General features: G+C 42.6%; 1 protein-coding gene across 2 annotated transcripts in view; it reads right to left on the bottom strand.

Annotated features, from left to right (window-relative positions):
* Positions 1-11,580, bottom strand: part of sgms2a (sphingomyelin synthase 2a) — a 70,449-nt gene extending 58,869 nt beyond the window's left edge. For both annotated transcript variants that reach the window (XM_067994432.1, XM_067994433.1), the window contains exons 1-2: positions 11,445-11,580; positions 10,515-10,646 (exon numbers count right to left, since the gene is read on the bottom strand). The gene's annotated coding sequence lies outside the window, so the exon portion shown is untranslated. The remainder of the gene's footprint in view (positions 1-10,514; positions 10,647-11,444) is intronic.
* Positions 11,581-12,458: the final 878 nt, after the last annotated feature.

Consider the following 12,458-nt stretch of genomic DNA (forward strand, 5'->3'; position numbering starts at 1 on the left):
TATCTGACACACTAAGGCATTCTGATTCTACATTTGGGCCAAGTATGCATTTGCAGGAGCTGGCGATGATAAACCTTCCCTTCAAGGGCATTCCAGTCAGTATTCGTAGGGTTGTGAATCTTTGGAATTCTCTACCCCAGAGGGCTGTGGATGCTCAGTCATTAAGTATATTCAAGACTGAGATCGATAGATTTTTGGACACTGAGGGAATCAAGGGATGTAGGGATAGGACAGGAGTCTATAACATGCCAGAAAAAGTTGGTTTCCAAAAATAGGATAGTGGAAAATTACAACAGTTATTAATGGCAAAGGAAAACTGAATTATAGGTAGTTGCTACTGTAATTTGGATTTTTAAATTGGTGTGTCAGAAGATTGTTGGCCTTGGCAACTTTGTCCCTACATTCACATATATACAATTCAAAGCAGTTCTGCACTGTTTACACACGCACTTACTCTCACACACATGTTGTTCCATCCTATCACTGTCTCACTTTCTTGTTCTGTTCATGGAACATAAGAACATAAGAAATTGGAGCAGGAGTAGGCTATACAGATCTTCGAGCCTGCTTTGCCATTCAATAAGATCATGGCAGATCGTCTACCTCAACTCCACTTTCCCGCCCCATCCCCATATCCTTTGATTCCCATAATGTCCAAAAATCTATCAATCTCAGTCTTGAACATACTCAACAACTAAGCATTCACTGCCCTCTGGGGTAGAGAATTGCAAAGATTCACAACCCTCCAAGTGAAGAAATTTTTCCTCATCTCGATCCTAAATGGCCGACCCCTTATCTTGAGACTATGACCCCTAATTGTAGACTCTCCAGCCAGGGGAAACAGCCCATCAGCATCCACCCTTGTCAAGCCCTTTTAGAATTTCAACGTTTCAATGAGATCATCTCATTCTTCTAAACTCGGGGCCCATTCTACTCAATCTCTCCTCATATAACAACCCTCTCATCCCAGGAATCAATTTAGTGAACTTTTGTTGCACCCCCTCCACAGCAAGCATCTCCTTCCTTAGGTAAGGAGACCAAAACTGTACACAGTACTCCAGGTGTGGTCTCACCAGAGCCCTATATAATTGCTGCAAGACCTCCTTACTCTTATACTCCAATCCCTTTGCAATAAATACCATTTGCCTTCCTAATTGCTTGCTGTACCTACATGTTAACTTTCTGTGATTCGTTTACAAGGATACCCAAATCCCTCTGAATACCGAAAGGTAGTCTCTTACCTTTTAAAAAATATTCTGTTTTATATTCTTTCTACCAAAGTGGATAATTTCATATTTCCCCACATTATACTCCATTTGCCACCTTCTCGCCCACTCACTTAACCTGTCCATATCCCTTTGCTTCCTCCTCACAACTTACTATCATCAGCAAACTTGGATACGTTAGACGAGGGGATCGAGTGTAAGTCATTGATATACATTGTAAACAGCTGAGGCCCAAGCACTGATCCTTGCAGCACCCCACTAGTTACAACCTGCCAACCCAAAAATAACCCATTTATTCCCACTGTCTCGTTCACGGACAGAAAGTAATCCTCAATCCATGCTAATATATTACCCCCAATCCCATGAGCCCTAACCTTGTGTAACACCTCTTGTGTGGTACCTTATCGAATGTCTTTTGAAAATCCAAATATACTACATTCCTTTTATCTACCCTGCTAGTTACACCCCCAATAAACTAATAGATTTGTCAAACACGATTACCCTTTCATAAAACCGCGTTGACTCTGCTTAATCATATTATGATTTTCTAAGTGCCCTGTTACTACATCCTTAATAATAGATTCTAGCATTTTCCCTACGACTGTGTCAGGCTAACTGGCCTATACTTCCCTGTTTTTTCTCTCCCTCCTTTCTTAAATAGTGGGGTTATATTTGCTACCTTCTGAGCCAAGGGGACCGTTCTAGAATCTAGGAAAATCTGGAAGATTAAAACCAATGCAACCACTGACCTCCCAAGTTCCCCTCCAAGTTACATACACCTGACTTGGACATATACTGCTGTTCCTTTGTGATCGCTGGGTCAATATCCTGGAATTCCCTACTCATATCATTGTCACCACACAGACCACAACGGTTTAAGGAGAAGGCTCACCACGACCTCAGAGCAACTAGGGATGGGCAATAAACTGAGCCTTAACAGCATCACCCGCATCCCAAGAACAAATTTTTTAAAATGAGTGCATTTTTTTTAAACACATATTTGGAAGACTGTTGGGATATCATGTAGATTAAGCAAAACCAGTCAGTAGCCAAATAATAGGTAATATCATGATAAACTGCCATGTTTCACACAGAATTGCAATCTTATCTCCATGGAGGGCCATATTTTCCACTTCACTGAAAAGAAAATTTCTCACAGGGACACAGATGCACAGGAAAGTTTTCTAAAGTAAAAGCTTCAAGGTGGCCACACAACATGCAGACTAGTGACATCTCTAGAGAACTTCCAATAGAAGAGAAATAGTTGGGATCGACCGGAATAAAGCGTTAGCACATTAGAGAGCATGGGAACTAGATACAAATACTGTTTATCTGCTGGCTGAACATAGACAACAAGACTGTGTAAATAGCAATTCTTTACTGTTTCTACTGTATTTTGGGCACCAACTGAAATTTGTACAAATGTTGAGAGATAAAAACAGCACCAAAAGTCCACATCCCAACTGTCTGTGGATTTGTGGCAGCAGACAGGTAAGACAAACACTATTGCCCACTGAAGTAGCTAAGCTCTTTTACCAGCATTTGCAGTGAGCTAAAGACAGAAGTGTGGGGGCGGGGGGGTTGCGGGAAGAAAAAGACAAACCGAGGGAAGAGAGGAAAGAAAAATATATTGAGGTTGCTGTACTAGACTAGGATTAAAGCAGAGGCCAGGCTTCACTGGCAGTCAGTGCAACAGAGTTTGGCACTTTTGGCATATTTGTGTACTTAGTGCAAGGCTACACCCCAGTAAGTGGAGACGAGAGTTCTAGTCTCTGAACACTGGGTTGACATCCAGTGGGATACTCATGCCCCATGGGAGTGAAGTGTGCCCCCATTGCAGCAGCAGTGAGCAGGAGATCAGAGCTCCGGTCTATAAATACTGGGTTGATATCCAGCCGGGTACTCGCGTCTGATGGGAGTGGAATTGCGACCCCTCTTATCTCATCTAGCTGGTTCCCCTGGCAGGGTGTCGTGAGTCAGACTAATGACCTGCCCACGTAAAAAGGGACTTTGTTACAGAAATAACCCAGTGCACGATCTGCCTATTGTGAGAAGCAGTGGAAGATATGGGTTGTCTTGTGTGCTTCTAGGCACGGAAGAAGAGTCAGACGACCCCTCATGGCTGACTCCTGTCAAAACCTTGCCTAAGATTTGCCCGATTTGACAGCTGTGCAGAACACTCAAAGACACAATACATTAAAGAACAAAGGCTACAACTCGATTGCATCCTGACTAGCCTTTTTGTGAGGGGTTGCAACGAGAAAGGAAGAGAATGCTTTCTCACTCAAGGAACTATTTGTAGTAAGCAGGCTAACACATGGTCTTGGGCAGCTCCACTCAACATACCCATCAGAACCGTAAAAAGAAACCTATAAATCACAACTTTGTCCGCAAGGCAAGATCAACCCACACTCCAGAAGAGGTTAATTGAATGAATTATATTCATACAGTGGTTGAGCTGTGCACTCCTGCCTCCCAGGAACAAGATTTACACTTACACTCAGTTCTGGGCCACACCACATCCCATTTGTATTCGAGTTAAACCTTGGTGTCTTTCTGCTGTGGGCTTTGCCCTTAAACCAAGGTCTCACAATAGAAGTGGTAATCATCTCCGATTGATGGCTTAAATTACGAGGACAAGTTGCATGAACTTGGTTCGTAGTCCTTTGAGTTTAGACGGTTGAGAGGTGATCTAATCGGTGTTTAAAATGTTAAAAGAATTTGATGAGGGAATCCAGAACAAGGGGGTATAACCTTAAAATGAGGACTACGGCATTTAGGAGCTAAATCAGGAAGGACTTTTTCACACAAAGGGTCGTGGAAATGTGGAACTTGCTCCCCCAAAAGGTTGTGGATGCTGGGGGTCAATTGAAATTTTCAAGACTGAGGTCAATAGATAATTGTTAGTTAAGGGTATCAAGGGATATGGAACAAAGGCAGTTAAATGGAGTTGAGGTACAGATCAGCCATGATCTGATTGAGTGGCTGAACAGTCTCGAGGGGCTGAATGGCCTACTCCTGTTCTTATGTTGCTATGTTCCTATGTCAAGATGGAACCTGAACATTGAATGGTAACCTGTCTCACGGATAGCAAGCCAAGTTTAACCTACTTACTCGCCACTCAAATCCATAGAGTGCACAACGGCACAGACTCACACAGCTGGCTACACTACAATTGTTGTCTCCAATCAAATGCAGTGTCATAACTAACTGCACAGACCAAGAAAGCCTGGTCCAATCCCTGCTGTAGGGAGAGGACAATCAGAGTGTGGGGAGAAATTGAGCTGGAGTGGCTGCCCTGATTGATATTGATTTAAAACATGTATATAGATGTGTGTGTGTGTGTGTGTAGAACAGAATGGGGCTGTGTTGTGAAGCCCTCCATAGTTGAATAGCACATCATTCCCTTGTCTGGGCTTATACATCAGTAGTGGGCACAGAGGTAAGGTATCCTCAAGGCAGGACTCAACATCTTCAGAAGAGGGGAGAAAATGTGAAGAAAAAACAAAACCAGTATGTAGGGTAATTTTTCTACTCCAGTGGAACTTTGTCCAATTATAAGGATCAACAAGTTGCTTTTATATAACGCTTCACACGTACATGTCTCAGAGAATTTAATGATTAGGAGGAATGGGATATGGTGAAGAAAAATGGAAGGGGCTAGTATTGAGATCTGAAGGCACAGACGAAGAGGAGGGCATCGAGAAGGCTTTTGAAAGCAGGAAGGAAGAAGAAATTCCAAAGGGCAGGTGCATTGCGGCTGAAGGAACAAACAGATGAGGAGATGTCTAGTGTAAGAAGTGTAAGGAATCTTACAACACCAGGTTATAGTCCAACTGTTTTATTTGAAAATCATAAGCTTTCGGAGGCTTTCTCCTTCGTCAGGTGAAGGAGAAAGCCTCCGAAAGCTTATGATTTTCAAATAAAACAGTTGGACTATAACCTGGTGTTGTAAGATTCCTTACACTTGTCAACCCCAGTCCATCACCGGCATCTCCACATCATAGTGTAAGAAGAACAGAGGAATGTTGGCTGGGACACAGAACTCCCCTGCCCTTCTTCGAATAGTACCACGCTGAACAGGTAAAAAGGCCACGTTTTTACATCTCATCCAAAAGACAGCACTTCTGACAATGCAACACTCCCTCCGTAATGCACTAAAGTGACAGCCGAGACTGTGTGCTCAAGTCCTGGTGTGAACGCACAAACTTCTGACCCAGGGGCAAGATTGCTACTAAAATGAGCAAAACTGTAGCTATTTATCCATCTCCAGTGTTCAACCCAGACTTTCTGTCCACTACAGAAATCCCCTCTCCCACCCCACACACAACAGGAACTATCATCTCATTCTGTAATTATTCCTATAACCTTCAACCTCATTCCCAACCAGAAATTTATCAGGTTCTGACCCAAAACGTTAACCCCACCTTTCACATTTCCAGCTCCTACTGCATTTTGCTTATCAGATATTCATCAACTTCCATTTCATCAATACAAAAGCAAAAAATACTGCAGATGTTGGAAATCAGAAATAATAAAGTGCTGGAAACACTCGGCAGGTCAGGCAGCATCCGTGGAGAGAGAAACAGAGTTAACGTTTCAGGTCGAAGACCTTTCATCAGAACTTGAAATTAGAGATTTAACAAAGGGAAAGATCTGTGATAGGGTGGAGGGCAGGAGTGATTAAATAACAAAAGGGATGATGGTGCAAGATAATGGGACAAGAGGAGACAAAAGATGGGTGCTGAGGAGGTGTAAATGGTTACAGCAGAACCATTACAGCATCTGCTTTCATCTATGCAGTTTTCGACCGATTTTGCAGGGAATCTGATCCACTGTTCTAGAGCAGGGGACAGGGGGAGATGTTTCTTCAAATCTCTAGTACAAAATTATGTACTTTTTTGACAATGATACAAGACCTCACAGATATAATATTTTCATACATTTACCCACCATTTCACAGACCTTGCTTAAGATGCAAATAACTGCATCCATTCCTCAACATAACCTCTTATTTCCATTGTATATTTTTTTCTTTCTTGCTCTATTCCCTATGTTGGATTTGCATTATCTTAGTTCAAGTGAAATAGCCTCCTTCCATTTCTATCACCACACCTTAGCACTTTAAAAGGACCCAGATCAGGTCACCTCAAGACTTAAAACCTCCAGAAGTGCAGAGAACAATGGAATGCACCAAGCAGCACTTAGTGCAAGTTTTACCTTAATCTAAAATCACACGTACGCACACATATACAGTAGGGTGGGAGGAGGCTCATGTTGAGCATAAGCACTGGCATAGACCTGCTGGGGCCCGATGGCCTGTTTCTGTGCTGTAAATTCTATGCAATTCTATGTAATATTCAGTTAGCGAGTTCTGAGTGATACTTTTCAACAATCACATGCACTGTCAGAGGTGCTGTCTTTCAGATGAGTCATGAAACCCAGACCTCGCCTGCATGTTCAGGTTTTTAGATTGAAAGAAAAAAGAAATTCACTGTGAACACAGTGCTATGTTTGCCAAATAAATACAATGTCGAAACGATTTGTTTTTTTAAAAAAGCCAGCAGGGGACTGGGATGGATACAGTAAAATTCTCCTGCCTTGCTGCCGCACCCATTTGTGATGATTTGCCTGATAACCAGTCCACTGCTGATTGCACCAGCTAAGCATATTTACATTGTTGCATAATCTCACTCAAGAGTGATTTGGTAGGTTTTTCAGTGCTCGGCAGATCAGGCTGAATTATACAAGGCCGGTCGAATCCAGGTGCACCCAGATCTGGGACAGTCACAACATAACCGAAACCGAATACTAACCAGATTGACGACACATTGCAGCATTATCCTGTGTGTCACACCAACACCAGACATGCAGTATAATCCTGCCTGTCCCACAGAAATACAAAAGCTTCAGCAAGTAGGGTGCAGTCCAAGTACTGCCAGCACTGTGCGTAGCTGTGCAGTTTTCAGTAATATAGTTTTTAGGAAAAATTCAGGGGGCCATTCAGTTCTAATGATCAAGTAAAGCTGACTGGACTGTCCCATCTGTTTTTTTCAACCACTCACTCATTAACAGGGCTTTGCTTACAAAATCCCAGCCGGCAGATCAAATGCAACTCAATCAAGTCATTTAAGAATCCAAATGCTTGTCAAACAGTACACCTCTCACATGCAGCAGAACCTATTTCCGATTCACCCAAGGAAAGAAAGAACTTGCATTTATACAACACCTTTTAAAGACCTCAGGACTTCCCAAAGCACTTCATAGCCAATTAAGTACTTTTGAAGTGTAATCACTGCTTGTAATGCAGGAAATATGGCAGCCAATTTGTGTACAGCAAAGACCCACAAACAGCAATTACATAATGACCAGATAATCTGATTTTAGTTGTTGATTCAGGGATAAATGTCAGGCAGGACACTGGGAAAACTCCCCTGCTCTTCTTCTAATAATGCCTAGAGGGCAGATTGGGCCTCGGTTTAACGTCTCATCCGAAACACGGCACCTCCGACAGTGCAGCACTCCCTCTGTATTGCACTGGAGTGTCAGTCTAGATTACGTGCTCAAGTCTCTGGAGTGGGACTCAAACTCACGACCTTCGGACCCCAAGGTGAGTGTGCTACCACTGAGCCACTTAAAGTAAGAGCAGGGCAGTTCTCTCTGTCCTAACCAACGTTTCTTTTAAACGAGTCCCCTGTCCAATTCAAGAGAGGAAGGGAGAAACATTGAGGGGGCAATTAAGAGGAGGAAAAACTTGCCAGAAAAATGTAGTTTCTACCACGCCAGCAGGTTTCTTAAAACATTATCATTTCCGTATTCAACTACAAAGCCACTCTACATCATCACCCATTAAGATCCAAGTCATTTGAGGAAACAGATTTAACATGATATACATGTTAATTATGGGGAAAAAAGTATCACAGCATCACTGTGGTTTACAGGTAACCTGTAGAACTCAAATTGAGTCAGAACATTTCCTTGACAACCAATAATAATAGTATGGTTGTTCCAACTGGTCCTGCCCCTGCATAAATCTGTCAGGAATATTTTTAGTATTGAATACATACAAAATTACAGGCATCGATGACAGTTTCTGTTTGCAATAGCTCCAATGCTAAATTCTTGAACAAGGCACTGTGTCTCCTCGGCTCAGTTGGTCTCAATCTTGCCTGTAAATGGTTGTGGGTTCAAGCCCGCTCCACAAACTTGAGCACATCATCTAGGGGAACACTACACTATAGTACTGAGGGAGGAAGGATCTGTTTACAGTATCTGCATCATCATACTTATCCGAACTACGCAGCCAGTCACACATAAATAGGTCGCTGTACATTTGAAGAATGCCTAATAAACTAGAGGGAGAAAGAAACTAAAAGTCAAAGTGTATGACTGATAGAGATCAGCCTGCAGTATTGCATGAACTACCCTGGCTTACTAACATTTGGAACAAATCCAGCCATTTATGTTGCATTCAGCAAAGGCCCACCTACAGAAAGGGCGTTTTATAGATTCCCCTCCTCCCTGCAGCCACAGAAGGACCGAGAGGCACCTTACCAGGGCCACTCATACAATCAGCAGTTAAGCCCAGCTGTACAAACCAGTGAGGGGGTTTTCCAACCACACATTCTCCAGCTATTGAGGGAGGGGAAGGTGTAGCAACCAGAAACAGAATCACAGAGCACAACATTAAAGCAAGGACCCAGACAGACCAGTTTATCTGTTATATAGTTACAAAGAGTCTACAGCACAGAAACAGGCCTTTCGACTCAACTTTTCTATGCCGCCGTTTATGCTCCACACGAGCCTCCCCCCACCTCTCTTCATCTAACCCTATCAGCATACCCTTCTATTCCTTTCTCCCTCATGTGCTTATCTAGCTTCTCCTTAAATGCATCTACACTATTTGCCTCAACCACTCCATGTGGTAGCAAGTTCCCCATTCTTACCACTCTTTGGGTATAATTCCCTATTGAATAATTCCCTGAATTCCCTATTGGATTTATTAGTGACTGTCTTATATTTGTGACCTCTAGTTTTGGACACCCCCACAACTCAAAACATTTTCTCTACGTCTATCCTATCTCAAAGACCTCTATCAGAACAGCCCTCAGCCTTCTCTTTTCTAGAGAAAAGAGCCCCAGCCTATTCATCCTTTCCTGTTAAGTACATCCTCTCAGTTCTGGTATCATCGTGAATTTTTTTGCACCATTGTCTCTATGTCCTTTTTATAATAATGGAGACCAGAACTGTGCACAGTATTCCAAGTATGGTCTAACCAAGGTTCTATACAAGTTTAGCATAACTTGTTCCACTTTTGTGGAATTCACACCACAATTTTAAGTGGGGCATCTTCCAGAGTGTAGGCACTTCTTGAAGGAGCTTTGCAATACAACTATTTGGTCATTCATCCATCCCATGACTTTATAATTATATAACCCATACAAAAATGACCAGCTCTTAAGACCCAAAATGTTTTGAAACATTTACACAGGCGACTGTTTTCAGCAAGATCATTTTTGCAATCTTACTCACGTTTTATACCAATAATCCTAACCTCCACGGACAACTTACTCCCTCTGCCTCCTCATAACTTCAACCTCCTGGTTTACACTATATTTGGAACTGTAACTTTAAGAGAGAAGAACTTGCATTTATATAGCACCTTTCATGACCTTGACATCCCAAGGCACTTCACAATCAATAAAGTACTTTTGAAGTGGTAGTCACCGTTGTAATGTAGGAAACCCAGAGGACAGACAAAGCCTCGCTTTAACGTCTCATCCAAAATACGGCACCTCTGACAGTGCAGGGCACCTTCAGTACTTTGTCAGTCTAGGTTATGTGCTCAAGTCTCTGGTGTGGAACTGGAAACCCAGAACCTTCTGACTCAGAGGCAAATAAACCCAAGCATGCTTCTGATTATGATCAATAAGATTTGTTTGTGATTATCCTTATTTTGTATATAATTTAAACCTTAATTTTTAATCTCTATTTGCCTATACACGTTCTTTAAATTATAAAGGTCTGCTTGACGTCCGGCCGTGTTCCTGGCGCCATACTCTCCACACACCTTATCTAATCAACGAGCTACACGGTAATAAGTAGGTGCTTGTACCTGCCCATTCTGCCCCTAGAACCACACTCCACGTTGTACTGAGAAACAAACCCGGTGACCAGATGCCAATAGAAAGATGGTAAATAATAGGAAGCAAGGATTAGTTACACGTCAGCACGGACACACCAGTTGTAGACTATAACCAGAAGGAATGAGAAATGTTCTCTCCTTACCCAGCTTGTGTTTTGTTCTCGGACATGGTGCCTTTACCTTTAAACCGAGCACCAGGTTGCTTAGAAGTGACTAAGTTTTGTGTTGGAAGGTGAGATGCCACGTCGCTGTCATTCGGGAAGTATGGAGCGAGCCTTCGAAACCAGACAAAAAGCAGGTTTAGTAACACACACCAACATCCAATAATAGCGGGGGAATTACGGTCTAAGGAACTAAAAATAAACCCAAACATGGAAATAAATACACTTCCAGCACTGAATGGGGAGCAGCCAAACTACAGTCACTGGGAACAATCTCTCTGCAGGAGCTATTAGACTCCCTCGCCCTGTACATTTATCAGAGAGCTTCAGTTAAATGTTATAGAAACCTCTCCCCTCCCCATAGCCGCCCATCGAAAATAAACAAGCGCCTAAACTCCTGAACTTCGTTACCCTTTGGCATAAAAGTGAGAACTTCATACACGAGCCGGCTACAACCACACACCTCCGGGCTCACAGGAGATTACCCCCGCCCGCTTCATACTTTACATTTAATTCACGACTGCTTGCTTCATAGACACAGCTACACAATATGGGCGGACAGAACCCCTTTAAACGGTCCCATTAAATCGAAACCCCCTTCAAACTGGTTCCTTAAAATCTGAACCCATCTTTAACCTATACCATTAAATCTGAACCCATCTTTAAACTGTACCATTAAATCTGAACCCATCTTTAAACTGTACCATTAAATCTGAACCCATCTTTAAACTGTACCATTAAATCTGAACACCTTTAAACTGGTCCCACTAAATCTGCTGCTAAGGTGTGGGACTCGTGCCCTTTGACAGGACAGTCCTCAAGCTGAAGAATCCCCTCAGGTGCCGCTGACACTTCCACAAACTCCTGAAGTGGAGAGAAGAAAAGGAGGTAGAGTGATGAACTTTACCCAACCTGTTACCGCAGCTCGGACACTCCTGTCCCGTCTTGTTCTCTCAGCCCCTCCTGGACGCCGCTAAACTGGGAAAAACTGTTGCTGTGTCCCGGCCGGGAGTAGCGCGCCTCGGAACTATCCCGCTCCCCAGTCCGAGTCTCTCTGTCTCCACCCTCTGCCCAGTCTGCGCATGAACCTGACCTTAACTTACACACATGCCTCTATTTACTATTAAAACTCTACTTCGCTTATGTTTCGTTTTCCTTTTCGGCCTCACAAACTCTCGGCTTATTTTTTTTTAACAAAGCACTAACTTATAAATTTAGAAAAAACAAACTTTTTTTTCCAGAACTTGAAGTGAATGGGAGATTCAGAATAAAGTTTCTGACTACCAGCTTTCTGCAGCCACTGTATCTGTGGAATGATATGTTTTAGGTGATTTGTGGGGTCAGATCGATGACCAGACCGCACCTCGGGGTCAGATCTATCACCGAACCATGATGTGAGGAGATGTTACTCATTCTTTTATCTGGAATATAAAATTCAGGTTTAAAGTTTCGTCTCCCCTCCCAAAACAAAGGTGGGGTCAATCTATCGGTGTTAAGGTTATAACAAGATAGTCATAGATGAGGAAGACCATTCAGCCCATTTAAATTCATCCATCCAGAATGCACCTAAATCCACACCCCTCATTTCAGCAGGCAATGGTTTCTTAAATAATTCCAAGGTTTTTGCCTCCATTAAAGTAAAGAAAGAACTTGCATTTATATAGCACCTTCCACGACCTCAGGACATCTCAAAGCTTTCCAACCAATGAAGTACTTTTGAAATTTAGTCACTGTTGTAGGGCTAGTCCATCTTCAGGTCTATTCCATACATTGAACACTCTTTGCATGAAGAAGAATTTCCTGATAGCAGTCTTAAAATTATCATTTGAATCTGTCCCCTTTCCCTACTCTCACAATTTAACTTAAAAGTAATATTCTAGATTTACCTTTTCCATTCCCTTAACTATCGTATGCACCTCTATATGA

The sequence above is a fragment of the Heptranchias perlo genome, chromosome 1 (assembly GCF_035084215.1).
Source record: "Heptranchias perlo isolate sHepPer1 chromosome 1, sHepPer1.hap1, whole genome shotgun sequence".
Lineage (NCBI taxonomy): Eukaryota > Metazoa > Chordata > Chondrichthyes > Hexanchiformes > Hexanchidae > Heptranchias > Heptranchias perlo.